We start from the raw sequence: 16,791 nt of genomic DNA, 5'->3' as shown, positions 1-16,791 counted from the left end.
CTGTTAAGACATTTTTTTTTAAGGAAAGAACAATGGAGAATATTGGTCCATGAGATTCATTAATTGTGACAATTCCTATGCTGGCATGATTTTTTGAAAGGGTTTCCTGATAATGTTTTGCTATGAAGTAGCACATGAGGATAAAAGAAAATTCCCTTAAAAGTCCCTAGCCTGTAAATTAGCCCATGTATAATTTCACTTAATGTCTTAAAGTGATGTTCCCAGTTCTGCTTTTCACATTCTTACCATCTTCAGTTACGCCCTGTGAATTTGTTCAGATGTTCAAACCCTTTCTCTGTCCAGAGATGCAAAGAAGAAAAACCACAAAATATACAAAAGCAAACTATTAGCAAGTCTATTAAATCCAAGGAAGCTGTGTCTAATTGAAAAGTTTGCTTAATTTATTTAATGATTTGGTGCTACTGAGAGCTGTTATAACTTTATTTTATTGAATTATGCCATATCATACTCCGTTGTCAAATGTTTCCTTGGTTCTCATTAAAGGTATGATTCATGCTAATATTATATCATTTAAACAGGTTCCTCAAGCAGTGTTTTATTATTGTTTGTTAATTTATGAAGCATAGTTTCAGTGTCTTGTGGTACTTTACAATATTAAGGAAGGATAGAATATTAAACAATCAAATGCATGCCAATACTCAGGGATAAGTCAGCTTCGGGGAGACACTGTGTGTAAGGAGACAAAGGAGATATATAACATGCCCCTCAGGAACATCTGACAGTTTTCCTAAGTGGTGTCTTCCCTTTTACAAGGGCTCACATTCCTTACAGTTTTAACCCATATTTCAGTGGAAACTGTTGAATTTATCTCCTTTCTGTAACAAAACAATGTGAATCAGACATTTTACCTTGTGTTGCCAAGGGTAGATTTGCTGAGTTCTTGGGTTTTAATACTCTTGTTCCAATCTTGAAATTTCTAAATTGCCTTTACTGCTATTACTGGATTCAGTAAGTCTATATTTCTTTCAAACTTCCCTGCTTTTATAAGCCATTCATAGAACATAGGTGTTATGCTAGATGGATATGACCAGGCATTCACAATGAAAGTTCAGATCAAACCTCTTGGAGACCAGGTTAAGTACAGGAGTGCACAGTTTTCCACTTTTCTCCAGTGTGGCTCCTGGGACTTATGTCCAGTGTCCATTGCAGAGGCTGAATGGAGAAATATTCTGCTCATCTGTTGGCCTCTCCTTTAGCTGCGTCCCACTCGCTGCTTGTCTCTCACTGCTCCATAAGAACTTCTTGCACTCCTCACCTGGTGTGGCAGGAGGATTACATCTGTGTTCAGTCTTCTCCCAGTTCATCTGGCCTGCTAGAATTACAATGATTTCTCTGCTTTTTCTTTCCCCAGGACAGGTTTTCTTTTTACTTTTACACATCTGAGAGGTGTGATAGAATCTTGGGACTAAACAGGTCATCAAACCTCCGTCCAGTCCTTAAAATATAATTAGATGCTGAAAACAAACCAAACCAAAACAAAACAAACAAAAAGAATTAGTACTGACATCCTGACATAAATATCCTGTCTGTTCTTTTGTTCCCTCTGATTGTTTGCAATGCATTTGCTGTGTTACAGGAAGCATTTATTTGCAATGCATTTGCTGTATTATTGGAGGCATTTCTACATTTTTGTCTTCCAAAAAACATTGGTATTGTTGGTGCTTGATATTTAATATGTGGGTTTGCAATTTTGTTACGTATCTGTGAGACGCCAGCCCCGCTGGAAGGCTGAAGAGAGCAAGGCCTTCTGAGTTGCTGATAGAGACATCGTTGGGGAGCCTAAAACTCCTCTGCCAATTCTTAATTTCCACTGCTTTGTGGCTGAGAAAGCAATATGGACTGTGAAACTATTTAGTTAAACTGGTATATTTTCTGTAATCTCTGAAGGTATGCATTTCCTGACTGCAAACAGATAGGAAGTCATCTGCCCTCCTCTGTCTGTATCTTTCTCTGTTTTCTCACTGCATTTAAATCAAGATATATTTTTTTGAAGACTAATAATTACAGAACAACATACAGCTTGGTCAAATTTTGGAAATGAAATCTTATGAATGGAAGGAACCAGATGATTTGAAACACAACCACCTCACTGTCATGGAAATCTTCATACTAGAATCATAAACTCAAAATGTTTTTTAAATAATGTAGATAATAGCTTTATACAAAATTAGTTCTCGCGTATAGAAACTGAACTGTTCTTCCAAGAAAAGATCTGAACCAACTTTGATTTTGTATGATGCATTTTGCTTTCATTTAAGGAAAGGAAATGTAAGTTTCTCAGCAAGTATCTGAGATCTTTGACTGTGTACGCATCCCATAATGCCAAACAGCAAAGCGCTTACAGAAAGTCCTGCAGTGGACTTAGTGATATTTGTCTCCTTTCTAACACTGGCTGTTCTGAAATTCTTCCAATTTCATTTGTTGTGAAAGAGAAGAATTAAAAGCACAGATTTTTTTTTTCATGTTTTCAAGTTCCCCATTAGTGGTCATTATTTTCCTGCTTTTGTCCTTTTTTTCCCCCTTGCAATTTTGCTGTGAGTGATTCTCTCTGTCATCTTGCCGTAAATTGATTAATACTGCCCACTGATGCAGTGCACCACATGGCTAATATATCAGTTAAATGGAAACAGCAAACACCACCTGCTCCTTCAGGCAAATGGCACTTTGGAAAATGGAATGTGTAATCAATAGAATTAAACCTTAAGCAAAGCACTGCAAACAAATCCAGGGGCAAGGTCTTTTTAACTCTGTGGTATGAAAGATTTTTTCCTTTTTCCTTTTTTTTTTTTTTAATCTGTTTGTCTTTCTTTCAATATATCAATTATTTCCCTTGTGATATACAGTATTCTCACTATAACTGTTCTCATACAGTTCTGTATTACTTGGATCAAAGGTGATATTTTTATACAAAAAGTTTTAGATGGGTCTGGTTCCCTTTACATGTTGAAGATTTACAGGACCAATACTTGTCAATGGCAGTGATAGGTAATAGGATAAATCCTTCCCGTTGATGGGGAGATAAATGCCACTTGAATTTCACTTTCAAATCTGCTAGAGACTGCTTAGCATTAAGGCATTTGCCTTGTTTGTGAGCACTTTAAAGATTAAGGATTTGAAAAGCAGATGCAAAAGACACACAGAACTTTTCAGCTGATCTCAGACAGATCTTCGCCTAGTAAATATGTTTGAGAAATAACAAAACTGGTCAGCTTTGGTTCCCTAGTGAAAGAGTAAAATTTTGAAACAAGTATTTAAAGGGAAGAGCAGTAAATACAGAGGACTAAACAAGAGCAGAGGCCTCTTGCAATTTGCATACAATGAGAGAACGAGGTCCAAGATCATTTGGAAGTAACGTTTAACGGATTCAGGAAGGCAAACCATGACTTGGAAGACTTGGGCTGCCTAACACAGACTGTCTAGTAACTGTTTTGGCTCAGCAAACAGTTAAGGAAAATTAACCTTGTCCCTGTACATAGACTCCCATGGATCAGAAAAGGCTCTGAGGATACCTTCTGCATTCAAGTAGCGCTGATGGCTGCAGCCACTTCATAAATCTGTAGATGAAAGCCTAGGTAAAATTCCTCTTACACCGTATTTTGTATTCCCCACCTGTAAATTGACACATCTGTGAGTTTGTTTAGAGCTATATTTTTGTCAGATTTTTACAAAAAAATAAATAAACAAATAAGAAAGCCAGTCATTAGTACATACCAAGTGACAAGTAAGTAGTCAGCTACAGTTGCAGGAAAATAGCCCGGGTCTATCTCACGGCTGCTTCTAACAACTCACAGCAGACTCCATTCTCTGTTTGTGGTGTACTAGTAATTACGTTCTCACTGGCAGGATTTAGAGTTTGGTTGCCAGGGCCCAAGCACCATGTAGCAAGTGTTTTGGTAATGAATAAAGACGGCAATCAGCAGCAACCTGAGAGCTAGCTGAATGAGACAATCTGGCGGGCACTGAGGGGGTCCTGCTGGCTTGCTCAGATGGGCAGCAGGCAAGGATGAGATAATTGATAGGAAAGGGTAATGAAAGGAAAGGAAGTGGGAGGGGGGGGAGAGAAGAGAACAGATTTAGAAAATAGACAAAGATTTTGACCTTAAAGCTAATAGGCTACTTGGGATATTATTTTATAAAGACCAGGATAAAATGAGCTGGCAGCTGAATGTCAGTACAAAATAGTCCTTTGTGTGTGTGTGTGTGCTTATGTGCGTGTGCAGGCACACGTGGGCGTGTGGTGGGCTGGGGAGGGAGGAAATCTCCACATGCAGATTTTAGATGATTTCTAGGAAATAATAGAAAAGATACGAGTGGTTATTGGTAGTACCCATAATATTGCAATGTTCTCTTACCTACACAGCCTACTAAAACATATCAACCTGATCGCGAAGTCTGGAGCGTATAGGGGGGAAATTCAACAAAGAGATATGATCTAGACAAATTTGTGTAAATAAGGAAGGGTTTCATGTTTTGGAAAACTGTAGTCTGGTGTGAGGCTTTTTGAATGCAGTAAAAGGAGTTTCACTGATTTTTAAAGACCTTAAACTATTCTGACTTTGAAAAACTAAGTGGATATTTGTCTTATAATCATCAAAGCTATGAAAATCTCTGCAAAAAGCAGTGTATTTTCAGTTGCAGGACCTGGAAAAAGGGAGATGTTAAGGGTTACAAATGCAGTTGTATTTACTTTTCTTCGTAGATAAATCATTTACTTAGTCTGTCCTTTTACAAAATAATTACTCCTTCAGCCTTCACAGGCATGGGAAAAAAAAAAAAAACACAGATTAAATCCTTAGTCACAGAAATCAAACACCTCCGAAGACACAAGAGACAAGTTTTGTGGAAGGAAGCTCTTTTCCTATCACTTTGCATGCTTCTGACACAAAGCGTGCTTCCTCACAGCCTTGTGGGCATAGGAAAGGATTAACTTTTTGTATTGATTTTTTTTTTTTTTTTTTAAGAATTAGCACAGAGGTTAGGACAAATAGGACAAATAGGCAGGAATATGGCAGTGTGAACCAGGTTCTAAGTGGAGATATTTTATACTTGGTGATAGGGCTTTGTTTAGATCCTGTTGTGTTGTAGTTTTTTTAGGATAGTTTTGACTAATATTGATAAGCCCATTAGAGCCACACCCCTAAAAATATCTCTTCAGTAATCCATGTATTTCCTTGTTTATTCTTTCTTTCTTTCTTTCTTTTTTCTTTCTTAAACACATTATGTAATTTAAAATAGTTCATCTTACCCAGATTTTAAGGTATTAGGAAGATTTCAAGAGGTTTTTTTTTGTTTGTTTGTTTTTTTTTTTAATATTTTGTATCTCTCTCTGGTGAAAGACTGTAGGAGCATGTGATTTGCCATGTTATCAGGGCTGGAATCTTTGCAAGTCTGATAAATCATATTATCTTAATCTGAGGGAGTACTTTGATAGGAAACCTCAGTATTGCCCATGGATCTCAAAGGCCATATTCCTGGTGATTCAGTAATTAATGCTCCTCTTCTGAACTGATCTTAAATAAGTTGTTACAAAGTGCACAGCGGTGCTAGATGTTCTTGGTTTTGGGCAGAGGTACATCAGCACTTTGGGATATTTGCTATTGAAAATGTACTATGTTAGCTAGAACTTAGACACAAATACACTTTTTTCCTGCCTAAATTTCAAATAGGAAAGGTATTCTTTACTGTCTGGGATTATGAAAAATTTCATGCTGTGCTACTGTGTAGAGTTCATCAGTGCACTGCTTTCTGAGAAATATGGAAACATGGTAGTGATAAAAGAAATTATTCCATGCAGAGTTTTACAAAGCGCTTTGGGATCCTTTGAGATAAAAGATACTATATCAGACATTATGATAGGTAGTAGTTATTAATATCTGTCATATTGTGACTTTCTCAATCACTTTTATTCTGCTTGGAGCAGTCTCAGGAAACTCTCTTTTACCCAATTTGCCATAATTGTGATGTGACCCATATTGTACCCTCCTTTCCAAGACCTTTTGAAATATATTATAGATGCTCTCCACGACCTTTTCCTAAAGGCTTTTTAATTGAAATGTTGTCATGCAGCTTCCATATTTAAGATCATTTCATATTTTGATGGCTTTCAAACATAAGTTGAAAGTATATTACAAATAGGGAGGAGGGTAATGGAGTTGGTTTTTCTGGGGACCTTTTCCAGACACAGCAGTAAGTGCTCCATCTAGTGCTTCACTGGATGTGTCAGCATGCTGGATGGTCTGACACGTCAGATTCATCTCCATCTTTCAGTTTACAAAATAAATACTGAGGTTGTAATGATTTACTGCAAATGCTACTGCTCAAATTACACACGCACACACAGAATGACTTGTTACCATATAGTATTACCAAGTGTGTTTGCATTGATTACAACTTTGACTTCTGCATCATGCTTGGATGGAGGAGTACTCTTTGCTCTGAGGAGTATGGTAGAAGTTGTGAATGGACTTTATTGGATTACCATTTTTCTGGGAAGGGATTGTCGGCTTGGTTTGCAATTGAGCAATGCTTAGTGTAACAGAGTCCTGTTTTCTTGTTAGTACATTATGGTACAATGAATTATTATTGTCAAAAATAAGAGTACTTTTGGCTTGGTAAAATGAGTTCTATGACTGAACTAAAACTATTCTCTAAATGATATTATCTGGTTCAATGAATGTCTGTGTAGAGGCTTTTGATTTCCAGAAATGATAGTGTGCTCATAAACTACAAGGTATTTGAGATATATTTTCTTAGAAATGAGGATCAGTCACAAGTCCAGACTGGGTAATTCAGATTCAGACAAGAGGAGAGAAAGCTACATACTTAACAGTGACTTCATCATAAAATAAACATATAAGCTATTTCCTTTGAGACATAATACAAAGAACTGTAAAATTCATCACAGCAAGTAGGCAAGGTACAAAAGTGATTATCACCTTTATTCTGAATTGTAAGTAGAAGCTCTTACGATAGCAAATTACAATATTGCTTCATAATGACAAAAATCCAAACCTTCACTAAATTCAGTAGAGGACATTATTTATTCTACTAGAGCACAATGCTGTATTGCAGTTCAAAAGTGGGTTTATTCATGCTACAGCTTTCTATTGTATATTCTTCACACAGGGTTTCCACCAGTTTCATCTTCTGACCTTCCACACGTGAAGAGGCACAGGATATGCAGCAAAGATCAGTCACTGCAGATAAAAAATCTGCAATGTGTATTAGACAAGAGAATTATTCATTGGGCCAGATTCTCTGTGGTGTAATTTTACTTAGCTGTATTGAGTTCATTGACTGATCTTTATTGACCTTATTTCTTTGACTTCATCGTGGGTATTATGGTCTACATCAGCTGAGGATCTGGCTCTCAGTATTTAATTTGCACAATAAATGATAGAAAGTCTTTAGAAATGGAATCTGCAGTGTAATTAATGAGAACTGATGCTTAACATTGGATCCTTTCCCAATAGCCTGTTATGCAGCACTAAACATTATGGGCCAAGTACTGATTTCACATTTTGACGCCAAATTCCTATTGACCTCAACAGGAGCTTCATGTGAGAAACGATAGCAGGATATATCCCATTATTTCTTGAAAAGGTCAGTGTTCTGATAAAAGTGGATGAAGCTGTCTTTTTCATAGCTGTCAGGCAACTTGGCTTAATGTAGTCGCAGAATCTCACCATGATAATAGAAATCTGGCATGCTTGCCCTGGTATACCACATTGTAGCTAACCATGAGTCCTTGTCCTTGCTTTATATGACAGCTGAAATTCAGACTTTTTGATTCAGATATTAACAACTGGAAGTATGAGTAGCTCCAGTTGGAGGAAAATGTTTGTATCTCTCACCAACATGCAATAACTATTTATATTTAGATTAATTCAGTCCTGAGTTCTTACTCCTAGATTTCATGTTCTGTGCATGAGGAAGGAAATTCTTGAGTAGATTTTTGGCTCTCAGATAATAGTAGAGTAATAACTACAATTCAGACACTGAACAGCATTAGCTTACAGAGAAAAATCAATCTGTTGCTGGTCACTCAACATTACTTCTACCTCTGGCAGACTAATCAAAATAGTCTCTAAATTTGCTATAGCTGTTATTTACCATTATTATAGTTCTGTGGCACCTACGTTTTCTGTCTGTGATTGTTGCCTGCCTCTTGATCTCCCAAATTGCTTTTTAAGTGTGCTCAGAATAAAGCTGTTTTGACTGTTTTCTGATGTCCTGCAAGGAGACTGCTTGTCCCTATAAAACACTGGAGAAGGGTAGAAAAATATAAAATCAGAGCCATAAAAAGATATTTTGTGACACATTTTCCCCTGCAGAGGTGTTAGATGTGTGTGGAGCAAAGCTGGAAAAGCACTAGCACCATCTACGCCATCCAGTCTTCCTCTGCAAGAGCTGATCTGAAGCTTGAACTCCTTGGCTCACCCTCTACCCCTACTTCATCCCCTCACTTTCCATTGATGCACTGTATCTTACTACTAGAAAGACAGGAAGGGTCAGATACCTACTATAAGCTGAAGATGTTATTTAAGTAGGTTTTTGTTTTTTTTTGTTTTGCTTGGAGGGTGATGGTTTTTATTTTTTGTTTCTGTTTGTTTTAAAGTATGCGTCCTGGGAAGCAACAGATCACTTTGGGGAAAAAATGTTATTAATCTCAGTATCTTGGTTTGAGAACCGGAAAAGTGGTAACCAGTTTTGTAGATTGTCTTCTGAATTGAATTGAATTGACACTGTGTGTTTTGTTGTGTTTGAACAGCAAATGTATGCCACAAAGCCCACTTTCCTTAATATAAGTGGCTGGTTAATGAGAAACCCCGTTATGGAAAACTGTACTTGGGCTCATCTTGTTCACATCACCAACACAACACTGGGGTCATTGTACTGCATAATATATTTTCCAGTTTGTCATTCCCAGATGAAAAAGTATGTATGGAAATGGCTAAATGAGAGGCCTCCCTGTATTGTTATCATTTGGGACTGGGAGAAGGAAATTGAGCTTATGTGTTTTTCGTTTGTTTGTTTGTTTGCTTTAGTCTTACACATTCATGGGTGAAGTCCTTTGCATGCTTTGGCTTTTGTTACAGAACAAGTATTGGTGCAGAATGGGAGTCCATGGTGTTAGTGAGCTGTGACACCTACTGGCTTTTCTGCTTTGGGTCAAGGTATTGGTCTCCCTCTGTAAATGTCTTCAGCCCTAAGTGATCCTGTTTCAGCATTTTTCTGAGATTCGCTCCAAGCTAGGAGCTTGATCTGGGGCTTTCTCAGTAATCAGTAAAGAAAAAGACACTTCCATATTGAATTTGATCTTAGGTTAGCTCAAATGCTTTCTGGAGGTGTCTGTCTCTCCTGCTTAGTGGTACACATTGCTTAGGGTGACTTAACTCCTAAATAAGGTGTATCAATTCAATTACAAAAGAAAGTGTTTCCTCCTTAAACTAATCTTGGGATGAGTGGATCTACAGCAGTGTAAAAGAGAGGGAGTTGTTGTCAGAATATTTCCTGGAAAGAGACCTTGATTTTGGAAAATACTTATGTTTTCTGAAATAGACTTTTTTTTTTTTTTTTTTTTTCCAATTTGTGAGGTGTGTTCACGCTGTATGTGTCCCTAGGCTTTCTTAGGAAAATGAATGGAGTGGCATGGATATTTAAGGAGTGGTGTTGTTTGGGTAAGACTTGATTTCTGATAAGCCGTGGGACTTTGTAAGTTTATATTTCTTTACTGTTACAAAACCGGTCTGCTGTAGTTAGTAGCACAGAAGCTTCTGTATGGACTTCCTTTTTGGGAAACAATGATCCCATCAAATTGCCAGGATGACTCATGCTAAGTGTTTGAATCATTTTTATTACACTGCTGATGATGGCTTGGAAGTCAAGTTTTTGGTCATCAATTTATTCTGCATCTTTTATATTGACTGACCCTTGTATATCAGAAACATGATCAGTTAGACATTTTTATGAGTTCAAGGAAAGATGTTCTGTGTAAATAACATCTAGTCAAGAATGAAAAGCAAAATGGGCACATATGACCTTATAATGTATAAGTATGATGGTTTGAAGGCTGTATTTGGTTTGTAGTATACTATATCAGAGAACTGGATAAAGAGATTGCTCAAGTAAAATAAATACACATTGTAATGCTAAAGGACTAAAAAGTTTTATAATTCGATTATTTTAAAGTAAGTTACTAATAGCCTTGCAGTGGGTATGTGTATACTGCACAGGTAGCACAGCTACGCTCACTTTTCCAGGATTTATTTTTTGTGTCAATTTAACACATCTCTCTGCAAGTCTGTTTCCTGATTTCTTTATAAGTCTCAGATATGCTTTTAACTTGGTCATCCTTTACATTGAAGCCTTAACCAAGAATGTTGGAGAATATTAGGCAAATATGGATTTGGAAGCCGAGCAAACTGGGTGATTTCCCCCGGTACTTTGTTTTGTGTGAGTAATACTCTTGTGTGACTTCAGCTTGGGCTGAGCACCCCTTCACAGGTGAGGTGTAAGGAAATAGAATAAGTAATGAAGGGTCTGATGCCTGCTATCCACTTCCCCTCTATCCTTCCCCCCAATCACTCTGATTTACAAGTCCTGTTAAAGAACAAAAAGGTTCACATAGGTGTCTTTGTGAAAGGATGCTGAAATATATTTAAACACTTCAAGTAGATGTATGTAAATACTAGCTTCCAAATAGCTAGCAGCATTTCAACCTTTTTATCTCAGCATAAGCTAAATATCATGTCTACACTTTCTAATGAAGAAGGTTTTTTTTTCACCTCGGTTTTACTTTAACCACTACTTTAGACTGTGTTTGAGAAACTCAATAATATGCCTGAAGAAAAGCCCAAAGAAAAAACCTACCCTAGAGTCTGAGTACGTTTATCTTTTTTCATATTAGTTAAGGATAAGGCTTGCGTGTAGTCCCATTATAATCAGTGGGACTACTCCCATTAGTATGGCAAGCAGGATTTGGCCCTTTGTTTGTGATTACACATTCTCTGCCTGGTCTGTTAGACTGAAGGGTATAATAAAATTAAACTATTGGATTAGAATGGTGATTTCCAAACACAAATCAGCAAGGGAACATGATTACATTCGCTCTTAGGGGATAAAGTGAAACATTCCTATTTCTCTCTTGGTTTATCTAGGTTGCCTCTTGGAAGTAATCATGTATCCAGACAAAAATGTAAAAAAAATGTAAAAATATGGGCAGAAGAACGTGTTCCTAAAAAGAAGGAAAAAAAAATCCACAGATTCTTTTGATTCTTCTTGACATTTAGATCAGCAACCACATCTGAAAGCTACCAAAAATCATTGAGGCCTGCTCCTGAACAGATTTCTTCTGTATGGGACTAGGAATAGCTTTACCATATGAATAGCTCTCTTTATACAAATAAAAAGCCACATTTTTCTTTTCTTGATGAACTAGAATTGTTACTACAACACCGTGTACTCTGGAAGGGAAAATGACTTGCAGTTTCAGTTTGGCTGTGGTTGTTGGGCACTTGTGAGTTCATCCAACCCAAGATGATGAGAGCATGGTTTATAAAACAAATATTATTCAGTGGTTCACTGTTAAAGCTGGTGTTCAGCAATAAGAGGTGGCTTTTGTAGGGCATGAGCTTCCCTTTCCCCTTCTCCATGTAAAAGGGCAATCTGCATATCTTTCGCAGCATATTTACTGTTTCAGAGTAATATAAAAACATCAGAAATTCCCTACTGAATCAGAACATGGTCTAACTGTGCCCTCTCCTTCAGTGGCAGCAGGAGATGCTGTCTAATGACAGTGGATGAGCCTGACCACTGTCTGCAGTCCCTTCCCCTCCCAACCCCTCAGCAGCCATGAGCACTGGATTAGGGACATTAGAAAACACATCCCTGCCTATTCCCTTTAGGATCTATTTGTGGATCTGTTATTCCTGAGTTTTCTAATCTCTTTTTGAACTTGCCAATGCGTAGATAGCCCCCTGTGGCCACAAATTTCAGAAGCTCAGTGCCTGATGTTTAAAAAAATACTTTTATCTGTTTTAAGCCACTGATCCATTACTTTAGGCAAGAATGGTGGCACCTGGTTTTAATTGTAAGATATGGTGAGTAACAGCTCTGTTATTCTGAATCACTCTTACCCACTACCTCCAGGATTTTGTAAACCACAATCACATCTCACAGCCTTCTCTTCTCCAAGTGGTAAAGTCCCAGCAATTTCACAGTCTCCTCATCAGGCAGCTATTCATAATTCATTTCTAGCCTTTCTCTGTACCTTCTCTCATTCTGCTGTGTCCTTCTTGGGATGCAGAGACTAAACACAGTACCAAAATATGCATGCTCATGAGGGTGTGTGTAGCAGCAAAAGCATTCTGCCTTGTTTGCAACTTTTTTGTTTTGTTTTGTTTCCAGCAACATGTTGGGGATTTTTTTCCTGTCATGGCAAATACAAGTGAGAAGTAAATATATGACTTAGTTCTTCTTAACCTGGATGGGGAGGAGTGGGAAGAAGTAGTTTACTTAAGCTCTACATTTTTCCGGATGAAGTCTTTAAATAATTATTCGAATACAAGCTGCAAACTGAGCTATTGGACATTTTCTTGCTTTTTACAGGTCTGGGATTTTCTCTGTTCACAGTTTAAGAAAGCAGGAGAAATGTAGTGCCAATGGTGATTAGGATGGTTTATGGTTAATGCCAGTGGTTTATGTTTAGGAATAAGCAATAGAGTAGATAATCTTAAAGAAGTCTGTTTCAAGTAGCTTCTCTGTGGTTTGTTCTTGTTTTTCAAATTAACTGCTACAGAAGCTGGACCAAGATTTAGGAAAGGGAACAGAGACCAAACAGAAAATGTATACTCAGTTAAAATGATACCCAAATGTTTTAAATACTCTGTCATTCTAATGGCCTACAGAGGGCATATCAAACTCCTTGTAGACCAAATAAAATGATAAACATCTTCCCTTTGTCTGACATGCTGCAGCTGTTGCAGCCTTTTTTTATTTTTTTATTTTTTTCATGTGTGTTTTACTTACAAATCAAGACATTTTGTTAAGGCAGATAGATACAGTAATTACTGGTGGATTAACTGGAGATACCAGCAGAACAGAGGGGACTGCACCAGCACTTGCCCAGACACCAAGCCAGGATGTGTCCAGGATGCCTCCTTGGACGTGCACAGGGATGTGCCCCGTGAGGGAAGAGGAGATCTGGGGTGCACCGCAGAGCATACACCAGCCTTGTTGCAACAACTGGAAGTCACATTTTGCTTTGTCCTCCAGGCAGCCCTAACTATTTGGCTGGTATTATGTTCCCTCTCATGCTTCTTGCCTGACATAAACAAGTGGGATTAGGTGCAGTACAGACACAGACCAAAAAGACAATCTTTGTCTCTCAGTAGCTCACAGTGCGTGTTAAATGGGATGACAATATTTTTCAACCTCTTAAATAACTGTGAAACCAGAATTGCCCAGGGATTCAGATGCAGCTGCAATGGAACTGTATATGTACTGAAAAGGATAGATAGCTGGGTAGGAACAACTGTTCTGGTCTCTGTTAAAAATCAAGTGAACTAAATTTTATGAACATAAAAAATACAGAAAGTAGACTTTAATAATCTAATATATTACAGAGAGAACAAAGGAGGACTATTCCAAAATATATTCATTTTCATGGCATCCCTTTTCAGACCATCGGGTGTCCCCGGGTGAAGATGTATAATAAAGACATACAATGATGTCCCACATTTGCTAATGACTCCCAGTGATATTCATCATTCAGTTTCTTCGTCATTAAAAGAAGTAGGTAGGTACTAATTAAACACTTGGTGAAAAAGAAAAAAAAAAGAAAGAGAGAGAGAGAGAGGAAAATATTAATTAAGGATTAGGTGAAACTTGTGTAACCAAACAATTGAGTAATACTGTGGGAAGGAAACACATACTTGCTGTACAGGAAAGTACCCACAGAGTCTTCTGTACTGAACTCCAACCTACCACAGGGGAGTATGATGAAGTAAACATATAAGGCCCATCTAACAAGAAATCAGCTGAAAGCCCTTAGAAATCAGTGGGTTTCCATTTCATCTCTGGAATTTACAATATAGTCCTTTTAAGTACATAGTGATGAAACTTACATTTCTATACACTATGTGAGGTTAAAAATTACATCATTACATTCAGGAAATGGAAGAGAGAGTTTGAAAGTCTTTTCAAAACATATTGAGAAGACATTTTGGTGGTCGCAGCAGTTCAAGTACAGGCAACTGATTCAAGTAGGTTATAAGCCAGTCTTCTTTCTTCTCTATAACCCACAGCATTCCTTAAGCTCTTCTGGGAAGAGAGTCAACAATAGTAGAGGAAATGTGTTTTCTTTTCATGGCATCTGATATAGAAAAAAGTTGAAATCTCACATGAAAAGCCTATCTGCCACATTTTAAAATTGCATGGCAATCACGTTCCAAGCAAGAAAGTACCCTCTGAGCCCCATTGCTACGTGTGGGTAGTTAGTGGCATGATGAAGCATTTTATTATGCTCGTCCACAGAGAAGCATATTTGCTCAGTTCAGTCTGACAAAGAGACTTGGAAATGAAAACTGCCATGATACTTCAGTCCAGCCAGGCACCAGTGGAGTTAATGCGTTTCTGCTGCATAAACTGCAAATATATGTAACATGGCGTGTATAGAAAAGCCACTGAATCTTTAAAGGGAAACAGGCAGAGCTAATAGGTTTCTTTGAATATAAACATCAGTATATATTTTTGTGACTCAACTCAGCATATTCTATATGGGTTGTAATTTTAAAATTAGTGGTTGGAGGGAGAGATAAGCACCATCAATAAATTAAACTGTAACCCAGCGTTTTAGTCATGAAAGGTTAAAATAAACTTGCTTGATTGATTATGAATTTTAAACAGTTTTTCTTCAATGTAATCAGTGCTCTACCAATGTCATTGCTCATTAAAGAAAAGATTTTCATTCCATCATTTGATTGAGGATGTTTTTTCTCATTTGCATTTTGCTTTCTACCGAGTAAGCATCTTGCCTTCAGAATTATTAGATTTTTTCCCCCCTTGTCTGTCCATAAAAGCCGTAAAGTGGGATGGAGCAGTGATTTAGAGGGATACTACATAAAGATTGAATGAAGATATTGACTACCAGGCCCTAATGCAAACAGGACTGTCTGATGGACTGCCTTTGACAGAATGATGGAAGGGGGCCTTGTGGCCTACTTAGCTGCCCTTCTAATTGGCCTTTATGAATATTTAATGAAATCAAGATGAAATTCAATCAGAGCTTTTACCTGCTGAATCTTAGGGAAAAAAAAAAAACAGGATATTATTAGATTTTCCTAGCCCTTGTATACAATAAGACTGTACTGAAATTTCTGTATGTTAGTCAGGTGGCTGAGATGCTTTCTATCCAGGGACTTGGTTTCTTCCAAAGGAATTAACCTTTTTACCACAAAAAGCAGCGCAATTTTCCATTTGCATGCATCACTGGTATTTTATTACTGGCATAGTACAATGTTTAAGCCATAAACAAGCAACAGCTATTCCCTTTGAAAACATACCCTTAGCAAATTCTTAGTCTGTGCCAATTTGAAGCCTTTTAGGGAACTTTGAGGTCATATAATAGTTTCAGAACTACATAATGTTGTAGCCTAATACTTTGTGCCACATTGGTTGATATATGGGAGAGAATTTGCATGATCTCATTTCTCAAACATAATCTAGGTTGCATCAATAACATTACATTATAGCAATGAGGTATAAAACAGTCTGACAGGCTCCTGCTGTAGTACACTCTTACATTCATTTAAATGTAGATTTTGTTTTTCTGAGTGGAATGCCAGAAAAGCTTTTCATAGAAGCACAATGGACAGATTAATCTATAAATGGTAAATTCAACAGCGAAGAAGGTTTTCCCCATTTTTAGTATTGTGAATTTTATCTTTCTCCCCCAAGATAAGCTGTTTATTCACAGTATGTTGCTTTTATGCATTTTCAGTATCATTTTTTTGGACAGAAAGAAGTTTGGTACTCAGAGATAAACACAGTATGTTAATACTAAGCAATGCATGAGTAAAACCTTATAGATATGACTAAATAAGAACAGTTCAATATTGCTATTTAAAGGCTTGATTTCTTTTCAAAAAAATACGTGGGCATCAGTAATGCTCCCTTGGCTCTCTAATGCTGATGTCACCATGTACATAGCACATACTTATGCAATAGACAGGTGCACGGTATTACTAGGTGGGGCATGGGTGAATACTTCCTTCAATGTTTAGATGTATGTGACTGTCTCTTTCTTAACATGTATACTAAAGGTGCTGTGATTAGAGTGATTTATACAGCACTGCATATGAAGACTCTGTGATAAACTCCTGGATACTGTGAGATGCTTTTAGCCTGGTTCTCTTCCTTCTATGTGTCTGGCCAAATATTAGCATCCATAGTGAATAATGAAATAACATCCATTTGGGGGGAGACCACAGGTCTGTGTGTTCTAGCCTCTGGCTCCAACAGCACCCAGCAGCAAATATGCAAGAATAAAGTTATCTGAGTTATCTGAGAGATTATCTGAGCTTCCACCTTCTGAGCTCGTCACCTCAATAGTTGCTCCAGTCTCCACCACCGGGCAGGGCTTCCTTAGGGCCTCCAAAGGGCCTCTCTGGGTTATGTAGGAGCTAGAAATAGCCAGAACATGAAACAGAATAAACAGAAGAATGATAAATGTTACAGTGAAACCGAACAAACTGGCAGCACTGGGGCTTC

The 16,791-nt window shown here is 37.6% G+C and overlaps 1 protein-coding gene and 1 long non-coding RNA gene across 6 annotated transcripts in view; one reads left to right on the top strand and one right to left on the bottom strand.

Moving 5' to 3' along the window:
• LOC310903372 overlaps window positions 1-5,769 on the bottom strand; it is a 35,429-nt gene extending 29,660 nt beyond the window's left edge. The window contains exons 1-3 of one of the 3 annotated variants that reach the window (XR_014587487.1): window positions 3,733-5,769; window positions 3,531-3,630; window positions 870-1,475 (exon numbers count right to left, since the gene is read on the bottom strand). This is a non-coding gene — a long non-coding RNA (uncharacterized lncRNA). Of the gene's footprint in view, window positions 1-7; window positions 1,476-3,530; window positions 3,631-3,732 lie in introns of those variants that run through there. The other 2 variants (XR_014587488.1, XR_014587489.1) reach the window with 2 other exon arrangements.
• The window catches only part of LOC310903394 (BEN domain-containing protein 5), a 932,737-nt gene that overhangs the window by 445,946 nt on the left and 470,000 nt on the right, over window positions 1-16,791 (top strand). The window lies entirely within an intron of this gene.

Source organism: Anser anser, assembly GCF_964211835.1.
Source record: "Anser anser genome assembly, chromosome: 8".
In the NCBI taxonomy this organism is placed as follows: domain Eukaryota; kingdom Metazoa; phylum Chordata; class Aves; order Anseriformes; family Anatidae; genus Anser; species Anser anser.
This window is presented reverse-complemented; position numbering and strand designations above follow the sequence as displayed.